The following is a 10,457-nucleotide window of genomic DNA, read 5'->3' as shown; positions in this document are numbered from 1 at the left end:
CCCACTAACCAGCAGTGGGCACAGCAGCCCACACTTTCCCAGCAGGGCAGGGTGATTCTTTATTTCCCTTCCCAGACAAAAGAGTTGTAATGGATGCAGCCTGTTTTCCTTCACTTTTGGAGAAAAACTATCTAGTTTGACATAAAAGATTGTGTTTCTCAGACAAACTCTACATTATTCTTTGTTTCCAGGCTGTCCCATGTTCTTTCAGGCACTGGGGGGGGGCTGGCATGAGAAGCACAGAAAGGGAGCAGGGATTCCCCACATGCACACAGATTATTTTGCCTGTGGGGTTCACAGCAGAACTGTGCTGCTCATCAGCCAATACCTAGACCAGAAAATGTAAAACCCAGCAGGGCTGTCCTGAGTTCATCCCTTTTCCACAATGCAGTAAGACCAAGGAGGAGCCAAGGGTTGTTTGCATAGAATCACAGAATGGTTTTGGTGGGAAGGGACCTTTAAAGGCCATCTAGCCCAACCCCCCTGCAGTCAGTAGGGACATCTTCAGCTACATCAGGTTGCTCAGAGCCCTGTCAAACCTGACTTTGAATGTTTCCAGGGATGGGGCATCTCCCACCTCTCTGGGCAACCTGGGCCAGTGATTCACCACCTTCACTGTAAACAATTTCTGGTCTAGTCTGAATCTACTGCCTGGAACATGGATCTGAAAGTTGTGCACCATTGTCCTTGGTGGGCTAATCTCATCCATGGACTGTGTTTCTGGTGCTCCCCCTTCCTTCTTTGATCACCCAGCATTCATCCCAAAGCCATTAGCCTGTTTGCACCTAGGAGCTTTCTGCCTGTGAGGTGCATCAGCCTAAATCCATTAGCTGTCCAGATCTACTCTCAGTCCTTCTGTGATCTTTCAGCATGAAATTCTGACACTCCCTCTGCCTTTGTCCATTAGCTCTTGGTCTTCCTTTCCAGGTAAAATATTTCTTTCTGGGTAAATCATTTCTGTGAAAGCAAGAAAACAATGATGTAATGAGAGAGCTACGCCAGTCAGCCAAGGCCCTGGCCAGAGCCAGGGAAAAGTCCTCCCTGGGAGATGAAATTCTTGTTGTGATAAATCAAGCAGGAAAATTCCCATTGACTCATCTGGGTCAGGACCCATTGCCAAAGGTCCAACACTTAATTCATCTGAGCAACTCCATTCTCCCGTGAGCAGCCCAGCTGTTCTCCTTGGGTCATCGTAACACAGTCCGGGACACCGACACATGCAGAGACACCAGCACTTCCCTGGAGATTCCCTGTGTTTGGATGAACCATCAGGAGAGCCAGATCACTCCGAGCTGCCTGTTGGCTTGGGAACCACTGCTGAAAATAGACAGAGATGAACCCAGGGCCAAATTCCTCCTCAGATCCCCAGCTCTCCAATACACGTGGATGTATGAGTACAGCACAAGCAGGCTTTTAAATCCAGGCACCTTTCCAAATCAAACAGTTTATTTCTCTCATCCATCCACAAAGTTTGTGATTCGTGCCTCTTATCTGGAGGATGCTTATCCACCATACTTATAGCCTAATTTCCTGGAGGAAGTGAAACATGTGAGCTCACATAACTCATCTCATAAACCTCCCTGCCAGTCACTGGGCCTTCTGAGGCTGCACTTTGAATCCTAGGTTCACTTCTGAGCCCCTTACAAGGACATAGAGGGGCTGGAGTGGGACCAGAGTCGAGAAGTGGAGGATGCCCTCCCCTCCTGTCACCAGGTAGAAAGAGGGGACCTAAGGGACAGGGGGGAATGGAGACAGGTCCCTTCTCAGAGGGGCAAGTGAAACTCCTCCTGGCCCAACTCACCTTCCCAGTTGCCCTTGCACAATAGGTATGGGGCTTTGGAACTTGAGGGTCAGGTGAATGAGGATGGAGATGAAGATCCTCCAGGGAGTTGCCCAGGGCTAGTCACTCACCCCCACACCCTGGGACTTGGGTTTTTCGGGACTACCCAAGAAGACATATAACAGCTCCTAGGGGAGACCCAGAAACCATCCAGACACCTTGGGAAGTGTATTTTGGATCTTTGGAAGTACACTTGGTGTGTTTGCTGCCACGTGGACAGCTGGGGTAGAGCCCTACCCTCATGCCTGCTCTGTCAACCAGCACAAGCCTCATGAATAACTGGAGGCGTCAGTTCATCAAAGCACGGCACAAACATTCCTCCTGGCTGGAATTTGTTTGCTGTTCCCAGGCAACATGCCAGTGTTTGCTTGGCAGTGAGAGCCAGATGGAGATGAAATCCTCTGATTCTGCCCTAAAAATGCAATTGGAGGGGTGTAATCAGGAGAAGAATGGGTGCCATTTGGGGTCTCCCTTGGGGAAGCTGAGCTGTCCTAGCCTCAGCAAGCCCCTTAGATACAGGTTGTCCTTCACATCCCCAGGAATACCATCCAAGCCAATGCAGCCACTTGCATGGATGGCTCTTCCTTCACCTCCAGGCAGGAGAAAGAGGATGGTACTTGGTCCATTCACATGGCTGCTCCTTCACCTCCTGTGGAATGAAAGATACCATCACTTTCCACTGCCCAGCTCCAGGACCATGCTAGGAAGCCAAAGTAGGTTTCAGAGGCTGTATCTCCTTGAGCAAATCAAATCTCCTGAGGCTCAGGCTCAGATATTAGCAGATACCCACCCTTGCAATCAGCAAACCAACCCTGCCCAAAACTATTTCTCAGCACAGTTTGGATGTGTCTGTGAAGCTGGCAGGGAGAGCTTAGCTGTTGAGACACAAGGTGTGCTGTGTCCACTTGCTATGGGGTAAGGAACAGCATTCTGGAAAAAAAAAAATAAAATAAAAGAAAATGAGCAGAAAGGAGGGATTTGTAGAGTCAGACCACATAAAAGGAAACATTTTTCTACTCAGAGAGCAAATAAGCTGCAGCAGGCTGGGAGACCAGGAAGATGGTGGGTTTCACAGGTGGAATGGAACAGGATAAGTCTAGTTGCCTATGTAATTAGTATAATGTGGTTCACACACCAGGTACTAGATGTGTTTGAGATATCCAGGGTATTGGCCCTCACCTCCAGCTGCCACATCAGAAAGGGGCATAGATCTGGCATCACACCTACCAGCCTGGTGTGGGTGTCCCAAGTGCCCCAGAGCACTAACCCCAAATGCTGACAGATGTCTGTTTAGGTGACTGACATGAGTGCTAGTTCTCCACCAACTTCAGTGAGAACTTAGACATCTCATGAGCCTGAAGACCTACGTGTTTGAAAGGATACGTGTGACCCAGCCCGTAGGCCTGAACATGAAATAGGCTTTTGGGATTATCCACAAACATCTCCTCAAGGCTCATGTGGGTCCTCAGGAGAAGTGAGGAGGCAAGACAGAGCCGGCTGGGCAGAGGCTGAGTCCAGAAGCATCTGTTGCAGAGCAGGACTGGCATGAGGTGATTTGGCAGAAATGGAGATGATCAGGAAAGTCAGCTGAAATGTGCTGGAGGTGAACAGGGTCAGACTGATCACAGTCTCATCATGCACAAGAGCTACTGGGAAATTGGTGGGAGCCCCATTTAAAACAAACAAAGTAAGGTTCCTTTATGCTACCAGTTGCAGACCTACAAAACCCCCTGTTGAATCACATTGCCATGTAAAACAACTCTCCCCAGATGAGGAAAGAGCCTGAGAACAGGAGAAAATTATAGACAAATACCACAGATGTGCTGTGCTTACTCAACTCTACATGGACCTGTTGGAGTGAGTCCAGAGAAGGCCACAATGATGATCAGAGGGCTGGAGCAGCTCTGCTCTGGAGACAGGCTGAGAGAGTTGGAGTTGTTCAACCTGGAGAAGAAAAGGCTCTGGGGAGACCTCAGAGCATCTTCCAGGACCTGAAGGGGCTAAAGCAAAACTGGGGAGGAACTTTTGAGAAGGGCATGGAGTGATAGTATGAAGAGGAACATTTTCAAGCTGAAAGAGGGGAGATTGAGATGATATATTGGGAAGAAATTCTTTCCTGTGAGGATGGTGAGACACTTGCCCAGGTTGCCCAGAGAAGTTGTGGCTGGCCCATTCCTGGAAGTGTTTAAGGGCAGGTAGGATGAGGCTTGGAGCAACCTGGTCTGGTGGGAGGTGTCCCTGCCCCCTGCCCACAGCAAGGGAGTCGGAACTAGAGGATCTTTAAGGTTCCCTTCCAACCCAAATCATTCTACAATTCTATGATTCTATCATTCAGAGTATGTTGCTAATTCAGAACAAGCTACGGTCCTTCAGAGTGCTCCCCATATGGCTGCTGTGATAGGCAGGAGATGGATGGTCCCATGAGCTGGGTGAAGATGATTGTATTTCTGTAAGTCATATAAGCTTGCTCACAGCCTTGGGGGGTTTCTGAGACAGAGGTGAGCCCAGAGCTGATCCCATAGTCATTTCTTCCCATGCGGAACTGCAAGAGCACATCTGAACTTGCTTGGCTCAGGGTTTGGTAAAAAGGCACTGGTGGGGTGGGGAGTAGAAGGCAGCATTGCAAGCTAGCAAAGCTTCAGTTGCTGAAGGATCTGGTGAAAGTTTATCCCAGGTTGCATTTTTTTAAATCCAGCTGCTCATGTCCTGAACAGAAGGCAGATGAAGTCAGTGGAGACATCCCTTCTGTTTGGGGCCATGGGACAGATGTGGATGAGCTTGACCCCTGCCCGGTTTCCAGGGCTCTGAGGCATCCAGGAGGTAATTTCTGTGCTGTGTGTCACTGAGCACGGATAAGCCTTTGTCCATGGTGGGGTGTGAAAAAAACCCAAACATCTGGAGGCAGGTTGGGGAGAAGGGAAGAGAAGGATGTTGATGGACCAGCTCCAGTAAACTCACCAGAGGTTGAGGCCAACACAGTTGTAGGGACCACGCTGGAAGGAGCAAACCCAGCTGCTGTTAGAGCAATGGCCCCAGGGGTAGAGACTTCCTGCCCCTGATTTCTTGGGGAAATCTGGTTTATGTTGGTATTGTCTGTTTTTGTCTCTCTTTCCCAAGGCACGTTCTGCAACTTGAGCTGTGCACCACAGCTGCAGAACAGGGATTTGTGGTGGTGTGGAGGATGCATCCTGGCCACCTTTGTGCCTGTGGATCCTGCAGCATCCAGGCAGATCCAAACACATCTCATCTGCTGAGATGGCACTGCTCCCACTGAGGAACAGCAGCTGAGCTATAGATGAGGTGGCATTTTGCCATCTATCACTGGGAACACCATGGCCACGTGGCACGCTGGCTAAACCTCCTCTCTCAAATGCATGAAGCCACCTGCACAGACTTATTCATCATATGAGTATCCAGACTGTCCTCCACTGCTCATTCTGTAGCTCAAGAGCTCCTACCTCATTTCTACTGCATAAACTCTGCCCCAGCCCCATTGCACCATCTCTCACATTGGAGATGCCCACCCTCAGAGGTAGGGCTGGTGCAGTGGGTGGAAGACCAAAAGTGCACCAAGCAGTACCATAAGAATTGCAAAGCATCAACTCTTCTAGAGAGGCTCTACACACATTCTTGCAACCATCCCTCCTGCAAATGAGGTCACAGACCCATTTTCTTTCCCCAGGTTGTGTGTGGCAGGTTCACACGACACCTTGTTTAAATGCTCCATGTCCCGTGAACCAAAGTCCAGCTGATGAAGGGCCTCTTATCTGCACTGTTTGATGAAGGTGATCCTTGTTCTGTTCAAGCAGCCTGAAGGCCATGAATTTTACATTTTTCAATGCTACCTGACACCCAGCTTCCAAATAAAAAGCCATCAAGGTGACTTATAAAGGGAAAATGGAAGACTTGGTGATGCCCTCTGATACGTGGTTGTTGTGAAAAGAAACTTTTATAAAGTTTCTATTTCCTCTGCCTCTGTTTGCTTTTGGCTGGGGAGATTTCTGCTCATTATTTGCTTTGTGTTGTTTTCCCAAGTTGAAACGCAGGTCCCACGTCCACAAATTTCCTGGAACAGACCTGGAGAACCAGGACAAACCTGAGAGCCTGCCAGCATTCTTGGGAGAGCTGTAATAAACAAGCTTTCCTCATGCTCCTGCTCCTCATAATTAGAGGGAAGCATCCCAGCTTTTCCATTTAATAAATACAGAAATGAATAAGAGGCTAAATTGCCATTTTTCTTGGCAGCTGTAAACAAAACCTTGGCAAACAGTCTCATTACAGCACAGAAGCTTGGAAAGAAAACCTTTGATTTTTAAGTATCCTGTGATTTTCATGTCAACGTTGTACTTTGGGGAGTGCTGAGGAGGAGACTCTGGATGTTTTCACTCTTGATTGTGTCAGAGCTACATACAGAGACTGGGAGCTGGAAATAAAAAAACAACTTTGATACTGCAAATGCTTGGACAGGATTCTAACAACATGTGCTCAAGCCTGCAGACACAAGAAGAGCCAGACCGGGTAAGCCCCAACATCCTGTCTCCAGCAGCAACCAGTAGCAGATCCTCAGTGCAATTTATTGACAAAACCTTGCCTTTTTTTTAAATTGTTTTTTTCTCTTTTATATGCTTGATGTTGTGGTTTTTTTCCCTCTTTTTCCATGTTTTGGTGTTGGGTTTTTTTTCTGTAACCTAGTATGTCCAAGTAGGGTGCATCCCAGTGCAACTGTTTGCTGTCATGTTGAAATGCATCTGAGATTGACAAAGTTCCCTCTGCTCCAGGAGCATTGCACAACCTCCGGGCACTATAAATTCTGGATTTCCCTCTTCTCCACCTCTTCACGGCCCTTCACTCCTCCTCGTGGTGGAACCTCTACCCAACTTCAGCCATGCGGATCCTCCAGCTGATCTTTGCAGTCATTGTCATTCTCCTCCTACAGGATGTTCCCGGTAAGGACAAAATACTCACAGGGATTTCTGCAGGACTGTGGAGAGAAAAAAGACAGGTTCTTACCCTGAGGTAGAAAAGGACAAGACCCTCAAGTCAAATCAAATCAAGTCGAGGCTGACCTGATGCTTGCTTCCAAGGAAAAATATTCTTCTGAAATTGTCTCCATGAAGTTCCTGGATACAGGTGTCTGAGGTTCATAGACTGTATTTTGCCTCCTACACATCCCTTCAAAACCCACCCAGAAATGCTGAGCCTAAGAAGGGAGTCTGAGTTCTGCTCCTGACCAGGATATAAACTTCATCCTCCACAAAACAAGGAGAATGCCATGAAATCAAAAGGCATCTCCAGGGGAAAAAAAGTGAGAGGAAAGAGAGCTAGTTTAATTTTGTGTCTGTCTGTTTTCTTCTGGGATTCAGGTTTAATAGAGAAATCTTCCTTGTCTGGGCTTTTTCTCTTATTCCTTGTAGATACATGTTAGGAATTGAGGTTTCATTCAACTCTAAGGTCACTATAGGGTTACTAGGCCCATGGTGGTATAACATTCACAGGAAACAAGCCTGATAACCAAGAAGAGGCGATTTACTTGTTTAGCCTGTTTATAGCATCACAGAATGGTTTGGGTTGGAAGAGACCTTTAAAGATCACCTAGTTTCAACTCCCCTGCGTGGGCAGGGACACCTCCCACCAGACCAGGTTGCTCCAAGCCCCATCCAACCTGGCCTTCAGCACTTCCAGGGATGGGGCAGCCACAGCTGCTCTGGGCAACTTGAGACAGTGTCTCATCAGCTTCATCCTTGTGACTAATCTAAATCTACCTTCATTCAGTCTGAAACAGTTACCCCTTGTCTTATTGCAACAGGCCCTGCTAAAAAGTCTGTCCCCATCTTTCTTATACAATTTAGTTAACTCCTAGGGATAAAGGGAGGAGCAAGGTTTGCCTACTCCACTGATGCTGAATACCCATCAGCCTATCCCTCCGGAAACCCCAAACTTGGTGTTCCTGCTGTGTTTAAAGAGAAGCAGCACACAGCTTTTTTATCAAAACAGGAAGATTTAAGACAAACAAAGACCCCCACCCCTTGAAACACCAAGAAATCAAGAATCACACAAAAAACCACGAACAAACCAACAGATAAAACATCTTTTAAAAAAAAAAAAATAAAAGACTCTTCTTTGACTTTGGATGTTGCCCAATGTATCCACCTCTCCTAACTCACCTAACCTAACTTAGCCAACCCAAGCCTGGCTGTCTTGCCTAGGCCAGTTGCTCAGAGCCTCCCAGTGCTTGCTGGAGGGATGCTTCTCCGAGCACCATGAAGGCAGCTGAATCTCCCCACTGACAACAGCAAGCATTTCACAGCAGGGCTCCAAATGGGTTCTCAAGTCCCCATAGAAATTCTCCCATCCCTTTTTCTCTTGCAGCAAGAGGCCTTTCAGACAGCCAGCAGTGCAGAAGCAGCCACGGCCACTGCCGGCGGCTTTGCTTCCACATGGAGCGCTGGGCAGGGACCTGCGGCAGCGGCCGCCTGCGCTGCTGCCGGTGAGACCCACCACGCTCATGGAGACCAGCCCAGAGACCTTGCAACCATGACTGCGCCTTGGATCTGCTCTTGGACACCTCCAGGCCTACACCCACAGCTTGGTTTTTCCTGCACCAATAAATATGTTTGGTTTGTATATCCTTCTGGGTCCAGTGCTCAGCCGTGTTTCCCTCTGGGATGGACCATCCTGACTAACACTCGGGGTTTGATGGACTTGCCCACCCAGAGACATTTAGAGGTGCTTGAGATGCACTAGGATATCCAAAACGTCTGCACAGGGCTGGAAGAAGGTACAGGACCAAGGCCTCATCTGTGCACTTCCAGGGTGGCATCTAGAAAGGGGTCTGCTGGGCTTTTCCAGCAGTTAGGAAGCCTTTCTTCTATTCCATACCTATATCTCTGTGCCTGTCACAGCCTTCATCAACCTCTACCACCTGCTCTATCCATCCACAGAAGAGACAATGGCAGGATCCATACTCTTCAAGGAGATGGATCCAAGATAGAGGTCTGATGTGCTCTCTAGAAGTGCCTCTTCCACCCCTGTAACAACCATAAGGGGAACTGGGACCAGTGGCTAAGGTTCTCTTTACCTCTGAGACAAGGTAAAGGTGAGTGAGATGGAGAAGAAATCCCACTCGGACGTGCAGAGCAATAGTGTGGTGGGTTCTGGTTTTGCCTCACTTCTGCATGGAATGATTCTCCTGTGAAATCTTGTCTTGCAAACCACTCATCAAGCTGATAAAAGCAAAAGGAGCTTTTCTGGCCTTGCTGGTATTTGATGGTGAGGGATAACCCAGGGTGGGGTTAGCTGTGGGTCTTGGGGCAAAAGAAGAGGTCTGAAGCAGCTGATGAAAAGCAAGGCAAGGCAAAAAGAGTATTTCCACTCCTATACTTGATGCCTGCATGGAAACTGCCTGGTAGGCCTATGCTGTTCCCTGTGCCATGCCAGGGTCATGCCTGGACCAGCTGGCACAGACCAAAAGCCTGGGGACAGTTCCACCCATGCAAAGTGTTTTGGGCAGAGACAGAGGATGCACTTGTGTATTTCAAACCATATCCCAACATCACATGAGGGTCATCACTGCCTCATTTCCAGCATATGCTCATCTGCTGGGTGGAATTATGAGTGAGAATGGGCCAAGACCAAGTTCATTTACAGAGGCTCCTTACTAGGAAGTAAATGTTGTTGACTGTGGTGCTAAGAAGGAAGGGGAATTGCCCACTACAATGTCCTCTGGAGCAGGACTCCAGGAGCAGGTCCTCACCTAGGAAAGGAGGTGATGTAGGGTGAACAAGAACAGCCATGTCTTGGAGATGTGAGGGGAGAGAGGGCATGAAGGGATATGAAAGTCTCTTTGAGAGGAAGGTTTATCTCTATAAAACACCCAGCATGGTCTCTGGGACAGGCAAGGAAGGAGGTGGCTAAAACTGCCACCCAAAATCTTCCTTGGATTGCAAAACCTCCAGCCACACACCTGACTTTGGCCTAAACCTACCCCACTATCTATCCTAGAGGGACCATTCCTGTCCTGGAGAAAACAGAAGGAAACTGGTAAAACCAGTGACTCAACCCTGCTGATTGAAGTGAAGATCTGTCCCATCTTCATCTGGACTCTGAGCAGGGAGAGCTCCCTCCTGTCACTGTGGCTCAAACCGGTGAGGGACAGGGCTCCTGTGTGCTCCCAGGCTGGGAATACCCCTGTCCTTGCTCCTCTCACTCCACAGGCAGCAAACAGTGGCTGGATGCTGCTCCTCTCCGTTGAGTGACAGGGGGTCCCGGGAATGCCCGCCGGGGTGTCCCCAGCCACTCTGGCTCGTTCGAGCCATCAGTCCCATCAAGCAGATAAGGCTCCTCTTGATAACAAGACCTGCCAGAAACGAGCCTCCAGTTTTTCCACCTTTTTGAAGTCTGGCCGGTGAAGCTTTGCAGAACTTTGTCCTCTTGCCAAAGTAACCAACTTCCAGCTCCAGCCTTTGCCTTCCCTCTTTTCCCCCGACCTCCTCCCTCTGCCTTCCTTCTTCCTCCTTGCTCCTCCATGCACACGCCTCTCTGTGGGGCTGATAGGGATGCTTGGGGCGGGGGGGAGGGATATGGGGAGGTGGGGGGGACAAGGAGGTGATGTCATCTG

The sequence above is a fragment of the Chaetura pelagica genome, unplaced genomic scaffold (assembly GCF_000747805.2).
Source record: "Chaetura pelagica isolate M959 unplaced genomic scaffold, ChaPel_1.0 scaffold107, whole genome shotgun sequence".
Taxonomy (NCBI): domain Eukaryota; kingdom Metazoa; phylum Chordata; class Aves; order Apodiformes; family Apodidae; genus Chaetura; species Chaetura pelagica.
Note: the sequence above shows the minus strand (reverse complement) of the source record.